The following is an 11,118-nucleotide window of genomic DNA, read 5'->3' as shown; positions in this document are numbered from 1 at the left end:
CACCGCAGCCTTCCGCGCGTGGCCGCCTTTATAGAGCGAGAGCGAGCGCTCGAGCCACCCGGCAACAAGGCGCCTGCTCATTGGCTGCCCTCACTTGCCACTCAGGCGGATTTGCCTCTCTCATTGGCTCCCTCCAGACCAAGAGTGGGGCTGGCCCCACGGGGGAGTTTGGGAGCGAGCAGAGCAGACAGCGGGGCTGAGCCTGGGTCAGGCTGACAGGCAGGGAGCGAGCGAGCGAGCGGGCGGGCGGGCCTGGTACCCGGACGCGCAGCGGGGCCGCTTCCCCTCCCCCCGGCTTGGCCCTCGTGTGGAATGAAGCCTCCCCACCCGGCTGTGTGTCCACCCCCCCAGCCTGAGTGCTGAGGTCGTTCTGAGCAGACGGGGAGCGGCCAGCCTGCCCACCTCTTGGGGGGAGGAGGGGAGTGTCTCCTTAATTCCCCCATTGGCCTCTGTTTAAAGGAGGGGGGATGGTGAGAATTGGTTTGACCAACCCCTTGAAGCTGGTGACTTGTCTGTGACTGGAAGCGTTGCCTCCCCTCAGTCAAACGCACAGGCTATGTCTGCACAGCTACTGCTGCACCTGTGCTGCTGTAGCATAGGTGCTCCCTACATCAGTGGGAGGGGTTTTGCCGCCGATATAGATATAATCCACCTCTTAGCTAGCTGTGTCTACACTAGGGGTTAAGTCAACCTAACTACTCTGCACCGAGTGAAAAAAAATTCACACCCCTGAGGGCTGTAGTTATGCCTAAGTTTTGGATGTAGACCTGGCCTGAGGCAAAGTGACTTATCTAAGGTTACCCCTAGCTCCAGGCAAGTGGCAGAGCTGAGAATAGAACCCAGCCTTTCTGAGTCCTAGGCCAGTGCTCTGTCAGGTAGGCCTTCATATTATCTGTGTAAATAAACATCGATGCCTCTCTATAATTTTGAAGAAAAACAGAGCCAAAAAAACAGAGGTATGTAGCAGTGTTATGAGATAATTACTGTTAAAGTTTCTCAACACAACAAAACATATATTGTCTTCAGCATGTTTATTTTTAGAAAGAAAATTAGGTTGTTACTAGAGTTATTTGTGAGGGTCGGGGGGGGGGTTAATTTGTAAATTTCAGAGTTACCAAGCCGCTTGTATTTTAAACTATAAAGTCTGACTTAGTCTTGTATGAAACCTGCTAGGGTTGTCATCCATCCTCAATTTTTCAGGCTAGTCAAAAGTCTGCCCCACATTCTGCAATGGCTGCAGCTTGCAGGACATACAAGCCTGAATGTAGTCAATGTGATCTCACATTACAATGTAATGATCTTTCATTGCTCATTAGCATCATTGACATACTACAAATAATACCACTATGGAAGGGTTATTCCATTCAGCCTGGTACAACCAAAACCCCTTTGAGACAAGTGACTTTTAATTACTTAGGCCCAATCTTGCACCAATTTACATAAGTAAGTGTATCTGAGTAGTCCCATTGATTTAGGCTATATCTACATCTCAAATTTCTGCCATCATAGCTTTGTAGGTCAGGTGTGTGAACACTGACATAACTGTGCTAGCAAAAGCCCTTAGTGTAGATGCAGTTATACTCACAAAACTGTGCTTTTATTGATACAGCTGGTTTTGCTTCCAAGGTAAAAACTATACCAGTAAAAGTGCAGTTTTGCCACTATAAGCTGCGTTCACACTAGGAGCCCTTTTCCAGTATAGTACCTATACTGGTAAAGCACTCTTAGTGTAGACATGGCTTTAGTGTGTATGTCTACATGCATTGATTTAGTTAAACTGGAGCAAAATGCTGTGTGGACATTCTTATTTCTGTTTAAACCCGATTATTTATGTTTCTCGCCCTCCAGCTTTTGCAATCAGGAGGACTAGAAACGTTTTTTCTAAATAGAACCTTAGATTCTGATGTTATCATGTGACCGTGGGAGCTAGTGCCTATGCCTTAATCTGGCTCTCCCTAGAGTGCAGCTGAATCTCACTGATAAAAAACCAAGCCTGAGAAGTCCAAGAGAGCCCATGTGATCATATTTTCAACATCTGCACACTCTGTTGTCATTGGTATCCCATTTTGGCATCTCATGAAGGTGGAGCTTGGCTTTTGGGCAGAGCTTCAGAGAGTACCATCCTTTTTTACTTTTCCTGTTCAAGTCCTGATTTGATTTAAGGATGAAAGTGACAATTGCCACCTAAATGTCTCTGTAAATGTTACTAATGGGCAAAGCGAAATGATTATTTACCTGTCTGCCCACGGACTCTGGTAAATTTCTCTTCTGGCTCCACTCAAGTAATTGCACTCTCTACTGCAATTCAGGAGGAACATAGGTGGCTGGTTGTGGTTAACAAAAAATAAAAATGTGATGGTGTATTTTCTTGCTAGACAACCAGAACTAAGATCCAGGCCATCCTTACACAAATCACTTTAAAACATTTTTGGCCCCCTCATCCATTTTCAAATTAAGATCATAACAGAAAAATACGGGTTTTTTCCATGTCTTTGTAACAGGCAAAGACTAAGGATTGCAGAATAATGTTGTACTCAGGATGAGCACAATCCCATAACATGCTATTTTTAGAATAAGAGCCTAATCCAGTTCCTTTTGAAGTCAGTAAAAAGATGTCATTGGGTGAGGACCTAATGGAGAATTTCTAAATAAATAAGCAAACTTACATAGTTTTGAGTTTACTTGAAAAATCTGGTGCCTCTCAACATAACAAAGAATTCACCGTTTTGAGTGCACTTCCCAGCCCCTGTTGTCTTGATGCCTCTGGCACTTGCCATGAACAGAATTTTAAAGGCCCAAGATGAGTTTTATGTTTTGATTCCATGAATGTGTGCAATGTTTGAGTAACGACTGCTGGTGAAATTGTAACTTAATTTTTTTTTCATTTTTGTGTGGTTAAATTCTCAGCCATATTGTCTGTGTTTGTAAACCTATTTTTTATTTTCACATTCTTGTTGATTACAAATACAAAATTATTAAAACAATTTAAAATTCAGTGACCACTCAAAATGAATTTCCAGCCCAAGGAGTAAATTAAAATTAAACTGAAGTAAGGCCACTTTAATTCTGTATGACAGCCTCACACAGAGGTTTAATATAGTTTAACTAATCCACTTTCAATTCACACCTTTAGTTAATTCAGATTAATTTTCCTGTGTCCCCATATAGCCAAGCCCTTATTTAAACTGAGTTTAATTCCATTCATCTTAATTCGTTTAGGAAGTGAATTAAACTAAATTAAACTGAATTAAGACTATTTTAATACTGAATAAAAGGGTTTACAGTGATTTTAATGTGGTTTAACTAAGCCACTTTAAATTCACATTATTAGTTAATTCAGATTAATTTTGCTGAGTGTCCCCGTGTAGACAAGCCGTTAGCTTCACACACCCTTATTAACCAGGAGTTACACACTTCTCTTTTCAGGTGGATTTCTCCTTCTCCTTTCCTTTCTTTCCTCTCACTTTTTCCCTGGTTCTCTTGATTTTTTTTTGTTATGTTCTATCAGTTTTCTTTTCTTTGCCTCACCTTCACGTCCCTCATACTGCTCTTCTCGCACGCATTATCCTGCTTCTGATTAACGTTGACTCATTGACTCTTCTTTCCTTATCTTCTACAAATGGAAAGTGTTTCTATAAGTCTCCTTTCTCCAACTGCCCCATTCCAGCCATCATTTCTAGCTGGCTAATTCCAACTCTCGCACCTATCTAGACAATTCCAGCTGGCTACTCCCACCTGTCCAGTTCTAGCTGCTATTCCTAATTGCCCCATTTCAACTGCCAGTCCCAAATGTCATTCCTAACTGTACAGTTCCCTCTGATACGCCAAACTCCCCAAATCCAACAGCAAAGCTGTATCCTGACAATCCCTGGCTACCACTGGCAGTTGACACAAATTAGAGTGGCTTTTAGGATTATGGGGACTGAAAAATCACTTTTGTAGACCTACGTGTATCCCACTGCACTGCCTGCTGCACGCTCCACAGTCACAGCTAAGGCTCTAGGAGTTGTTTTGGACAATCCTTCCGGGATGTTAGAGTAACTAGACTTTCTGGTCTTGTGCTTCACTCTGTATTTAAAGGGTGTGGTTATTTTCCAGTAACCACACACCCTCTTGTGTGTTATTCCTTACATAGCATGCCTACTGCTGTGAAAAAATAACATCCTGTTTTCACACACAGTGTGCCTGATCCTGCAATAATTACGATTTTGTTGAGGATGATTTATCATTGAAATCAATGTGAGTTTTTCCTGTGTATGGCCTCTTGATGCTGGGCCCAATTCTGCCATTCTTATAAGTGCTACCTTATGTATTTGTGGACAAAGGTATTACTCTAGGTGAGTAAGGATAGCAAAATTGAACCTCATGCAATACACAGACTTCAGCTGCAGGGGGAAAAAAACCTTGTAAAGGAGCACTGAGGATATGACTTCTACAAAAGCCTGGAAATCCTCACATGTTTCTAATATAATTCTTATTTGAAAAAATGTATGAATGATGCCAGAAATATTTAGGAATAGATTTCTAAAGGCAAAAATGGATCCACATCAAATTTCCATGCATGCAATTTCTAAAGATGGTTGGGCACATATAAAATTATGCCTTTAAAAATCTGCCACTTAACTTTGAATATCTTGCTGTGGTGCATTTAACTTGAAATATTAATTTTCCTTTCAGGTTTTTTTTTAAGTCTTTGATTTCAGTTTTTATTTATGTATTTAACATAAGCATAAAAGGCCCCTTTAACAGAACTTTTGAAAACTCTTTACTTCCCGGTATATATTTAGCTGATGGTCTGTAATGGCTCAGAACTTATAAAATACATATGTAGAAACATAAGAACATAAAAATGGCCATACTGGGTCAGACCTAAGATCCATCTAGCCCAGTATCCTGTCTTCCAACAGTGGCCAATGCCAGATGCTTCAGAGGGAATGAACAGAACAGGTAATCATCAAGTGATCCATTCCCTGTCGCTCATTCCCAGCTTCTGGCAAACAGAAGCTAGGGACACCATCCCTGCCCATCCTGGCTTATAGCCATTGACGGACCTATCCTCCATGAATTTATCTAGTTCTTTTTTAATCCTGTTATAGGCTTGGCCTTCACAACATCCTCTGGCAAAGAGTTCCACAGGTTGACTGTGTTGTGTGAAGAAATACTTCCTTTTGTTTGTTTTAAACCTGCTGCCTATTCATTTCATTTGGTCACCCCTAGTTCTTGTGTTATGAAAAGGAGTAAATAACACTTCCTTATTTACTTTCTCCACCCCAGTCATGATTTTATAGACCTCAATCATATCCCCCCTTAGTCGTCTCTTTTCCAAGATGAAAAGTCCCAGTCTTATTAATCTCTCTTCATATGGAAGCCGTTCCATACCCCTAATCATTTTTGTTGCCCTTTTCTGAATCTTTTCCAATTCCAATATATCTTTTTTGAGATGAGGTGACCACATCCACACTCAGTATTCAAGATGTGGGCATACCATGGATTTATATAGAGGCAATATAATATTTTCTCTCTTATTATCTATCCCTTTCTTCATGATGTCCAGCATTCTGTTTGCTTTTTTGACTGCTGCTGCACATTGAGTGGATGTTTTCAGAGAACTATCCGCAGTGACTCCAAGATCTCTTTCTTGAGTGGTAACAGCTAATTTAGACCTCATCATTTTATATGTATATTTGGGTTATGTTTTTCAATGTGCATTACTTTGCATTTATCAACACTGAATTTCATCTGCCATTTTGTTGCCTAGGCACCTAGTTTTGATAGATCCTTTTGTAGCTCTTCTGCTTTGGACTTAACTATCTTGAGTAGTTTTGTATCATCTGCAAATGTTGCCACCTCACTGTTTACCCCTTTTTCCAGATTATTTATGAATATGTTGAATAGAACTGGGCCCAGTACAGACCCTGGGGGACACCACTATTTACCTCTCTCTATTCTGAAAACTGACCATTTATTCCTACCCTTTGTTTCCTATCTTTTAACCAGTTACCAATCCATTTCCTCTTATCCCATGACAGCTTACTTTGCTTAAGAGCCTTTGGCGAGGGACCTTGTCAAAGGTTTTCTGAAATATAAGTACACTATATCCACTGGATCCCCCTTGTCCTCATGCTTGTTGACTCTGTCAAAGAATTCTAGTAGCTTGGTGAGGCATGATTTCCCTTTACAAAAACCATGTTGATTCTTCCCAAATAAATTATGTTCATCTATGTATCTGACAATTTTGTTCTTTACTATAGTTTTAACCAGTTTGCCCGGTACTGAAGTCAAGCTTACCAGCCTGTAATTGCCAGGATCACCTCTGGAGCCCTTTTTAAAAATTGGCGTCACATTAGCTATCCTCCAGTCATTTGATGCAGAAACTGATTTAAATGATAGGTTACAGACTACAGTTAGTAGTTCTGCAGTTTCACATTTGAGTTCCTTCAAAACTGTGAATGCCATCTGGTCCTGGTGACATATTACTGTTTAGTTTATCAATTTGTTCCAAAACCTCCTCTAATGATACCTCAGTCTGGGACAGTTCCTCAGATTTGTCCTCAGAAAGCTTTAATTTTGGTCAATATATAGCCAGTGAGTTATTACTAACACACAGAAATTATTACAGTGTATAACATCAAAGAGTAGGTAATATTGGATTGTGTGCAAATATGAATAGCCTGACATTTTTTTATTCATGGTACTAGCTAGCATCATTCCCTTAGTCTTTCTTTAACCTATTATTCTTGCTGTTATACTATTCTATAAAACTACAGCCAATTAATTTCTCCATATTTTTACGACAGTACAGAGAATACAAAGCTTTGAAACCATATTGATGGTTAAAAGTTATATTTGTATTTTTGTTACCATAATGCAAACATACCTGCAACCAGAACCCTTTAGTTTTTTTTTTTTTATATATATTTCAAGCTGGCTAAAAATAAGTAAGGACAACTAAAGCTTCTTAAACCTCTTAACAGATAAAGTACAGCAGCAAAGCTATGCACCGAGATGTATTCAGAACTGTAAGTGACATTCATTATGCTGTAATTGTAATGTTTATTGCAGTGTTCTTATAGCAATGTTGGTCCCAAGACCTGAAGAAGACCTCTGTGTAGCTCAAAAGTTTGTCTCTTTCACTAGCAGAAGTTGGTCCAATAAAAGATATTACCTCACCCACTTTGTCTCTCATGTTTATTGTTATTCATTCATAACAAAGAGCCAGATCTAGAGTCTTTTGAAATCAGTGGGAGTTGGATCAGACCCTGAGTGGTTTTTCAAATATCATCATGATATTTAATAATGTTATTAATGCAGTAAGTTGTAGGGTCAGAAGTTTTAAAGCAGCAGGATTCCATCAGAGTCTAATACTATAAAAAGTTTCATGCGTGTTAACTGAGAAATATTTATTCCTTTTCTTTGGTAAGTAAGATAAGGCTATGAAGACATCGTGTGAAGTGCAGCATGAGAAAGTCCAAGATAACTGGCTAAACCTTTGGATGCAATTGCCATCTCATTGGTCAATGCAGGATTCTCTTGGAAACTAAAAATAGACATCTCCAGAAATGCTTCTGGAAGCTGCAAGCAGGAGGAATAGCATAAATGCCAACATGGGAACACAGATCGTAAGAAGAAAAAGAGATTATTGGGAAGAACAGAACTGGAACCCTCTCAAATGGAAATCCATTTAATATTAGGATGTAGATATGGGGACAGATTTTTGAAAGCTTTTGATTCACAAAATGTGTGCCTAACTTTTAAATACAATTGCACTTACAGTTTGTGCATTTGCATATGAAAATAGCCAATTCTTGTCATGTGCATACAAGAACCCAATGCAATCATAGTAATTACATATGCAAAATAGAGGTCCAGTTGTGCAATCTTTACAATGATGAACATGCACTCCTGTGACATGTCTCATTGACTTTAATGGGGCTGCTCACAAGGCTGCAAAATCTGGCCTTAGGCATGCAGTCATGCATATATTGGCCTACTGTAGATATAGATCACATTACAGATTTCACAGTTTGAGTACGGCTTTTAAGGGGTTCCTGCTCTGACTTATGCCTGGTTTTTCCCTCCCCCGAAACTGAGAAAACAGGTAACTAAATTCAGCCTTTCCTCTGTGTAGAGAGAGATTTTGGGGAAAGCGGTTACTTGCTGTGGAAGCTCAGGGAGTTTCAAATATTTAGTCGTTTAGTCTTTTAAAAGAAATCTTGAACAGAAACGTAGTGTACATATATAACTAAGGCCCTGATTCTTGAGCCAGGACTCATAAGTACTCTGCAGCAAAGTCCTCTCATTTCTGCAGCATTCTGGTGCGGGAGTGTGATGGGGCATCTGCCCAACACTGGCTTGTAAGGGGTTAATGGAGCCCTAGAAAGGCTGTGCAGAAAGTAGCCAATAGGAGAGGGGCTGCAAGGAGCAGCCAATGAGGGCCAGGCAGGCCCACATAAGAAAGGCTTCAGGGCCAAGCAGGTTTAGTAGCAGAGCTCCCTAGAGTTTGAGGATAGAGGCCTGGCTGCCTTGCAGGTGGAAGAAAGCTAGCATCCTGGACAGAGCAGTGTTGGGTAGTATTAGGGGAGAGAGAGCAAGCTTCTGGTTGGCTGTTAAGACTGGCATGCTGAGGCCCTGAAGTAAGGATGAAGAAGGTGCTAGGACTGTAGGGAAGTGGCCCAGGGAAATAGACTGAGCGGTTGAAGGAGATGCAACTGGCTGTTATCTCCAGGATCCCTGGGCCAGTACCCAGAGTAGTGGGCGGGCCTGGGTCCCCTCCCGGTCCTTGCCACTGAGGAAGTGGCTGGACTATTGGGCTGCAGTACATTCCCCTGGAAGGGCAGAGTACAGAGTGCAGCACAGCTGGAGACCTGTGTCATGAAAATGATGCCATGGTCCTGGGAGTGATGTGGGTCCTGGAGCCGAAGTGACAGTGGTGAGACCCCACCAGAAGAGGGTGCACTGGCTAACAGAGCTAATCGCTGGTACAGTCAGCAGGAGGTTCTGTAGTGGTGAGTCACACCCGATCACAGGGTGATTAGAAATTTTGTAGTGGAGTCCAGTAATTTTTTGAAAATATCGTAGAATCATAGAATATCAGGGTTGGAAGGGACCTCAGGAGGTCATCTAGTCCAACCCCCTGCTCAAAGCAGGACCAATCCCCAACTAAATCATCCCAGCCAGGGCTTTGTCAAGCCTGACCTTAAAAACCTCTAAGGAAGGAGATTCCACCATCTCCCTAGGTAACGCATTCCAGTGCTTCACCACCCTCCTAGTGAAAAAGTTTTTCTTAATATCCAACCTAAACCTCCCCCACAGCAACTTGAGACCATTATTCCTTGTTCGTTCATCTGGTACCACTGAGACCAGTCTAGATCCCTCCTCTTTGGAACCCCTTTTCAGATAGTTGAAATCATCATATTGAATTAAATATGAAGGTGAATATTATAATCAGTACTTATTTTAAAGTTAAACTCAATTTTATACAGCCCCAAAACATTCAGTGTAGCACAGAACTGTATGCTGCAAGTGCACCAACTCTCTAGCATTTGTTTGTTAACTAGGTATAGAAATGCAAAATTTATTGTGCATTCTACAAGAATAAGAGAAGTCGAGTATTTACATGACTGTTCTTTGGTGAGTAGTTCAGGGTAGAAACTAAAACTGGTGGAAAGGTTTCTTTGCCTTTCTTGTCCTTCAAGGGCTAGATTTTGATACACACTAGTAAATCTCCTTACCCCACTACAAGTAGCCTTATTGAGTAAGGTGCTGCTAAACTGGAGAAAAGATATTAGAATCTGGATCTTATAATATTTGTGTTTGGAATGGGTTTCTGAGACCAGTTTCAAGAAACTGCTGTTCTGAAAAGTCATTTGTCCATATGATATGGCACTAGTTAGTATGGTGAGACATTCAGTATCATCTAGAAATTCCCAGAGACTGGATTATTAGGGGTGAAGCAGAACATGTCAAAAACGAGAAACAAATTCTTGTAGTAGAGATGAATGCTACATTTTAGCGGAAATGTTGCAGACACCTTAACTGCCACTTTAGGATATTTTTCAAGCTACACAGTGAGGCAGGTTTCTGAGGCTCAATAGTGACATCTTGTGGCCACTTAGAAACAAACCCCCCATTTCCTCTTCTAACGGCTTACATACTTTGTCTGGTACAGTATCTAAAAATAAAGCTCAACTGTATTCATAGTGTCTCACTTATCCATCTCAGTTTTGTCCTGTCCTGCTTCACCCCTAATAATCCAGTCTCTGGGTATTTCTAGAGGATACTGAATGTCTCACAATATTAACTAGTGCCTTATCATATGGACAAATATACACGAAGGACCAGAAAGGGACAACCACTAAATTTATTTTCCTGTGATTAAACAAGATTGAATTCACTTTTCTATAAATTGAAGACTAGTATTTTAGCTCACTCCACTGCTTACCTTCTCATTTGCTGTTTTTAGACTAAACAGGAGTGAACCATTTGTTGTTTTCTATATCCTATAAATCAGAGATGGAAGAAACAGTTTCAGTCTTCTAGTTTTATCTCCCTGCCAGTGTATGATTTTTTTCTGATTGTACCCACCCTATTGTACACAGAGTGTACCAGGGAAGGTGAGGAGTGGATGTTAGAAGGGTGGCAAACCCTCTTCTCTTACAAAAAGTGCACTGGAGAGGATTCCACAGACTGACCAAAGCTTTCCCTTCTGTACCTTCCTCTGTGTTGTGTGCCACCTGGCTACCATCCTCTCCCCAGAGGTGGCTGCATTGCAGGGCTGCTGTAAATATTTAGGTTATGAACTAGCAAGTGCTCCACATGCGGAATTCTCATTGATTTTAGCCGGTCTGTGTTCAATTGCAATTCGAGGACCAGGTTGATGGTTAGTACAGTAAAGCATTTGGGGCTCCCTCCAGCTCAGAGGTGCTATATAAATAATTCATAGTATGTATGACCTGAGCAGAATTCAAATGAGCCAGATTTCAAATCAGTGAGATGTGAAACTTAAGTCTCAATGACACACACACCCCAAAACCCTTCGTCACCAGACAAAGACCTAAACTGCTTCAAACCCACAAAACCTCAATCTCCAGAGTCTCTCGGTCTGACTGACCATGGGAC

The sequence above is a fragment of the Emys orbicularis genome, chromosome 8 (assembly GCF_028017835.1).
Source record: "Emys orbicularis isolate rEmyOrb1 chromosome 8, rEmyOrb1.hap1, whole genome shotgun sequence".
Classification (NCBI taxonomy): domain Eukaryota; kingdom Metazoa; phylum Chordata; order Testudines; family Emydidae; genus Emys; species Emys orbicularis.
This window is presented reverse-complemented; position numbering follows the sequence as displayed.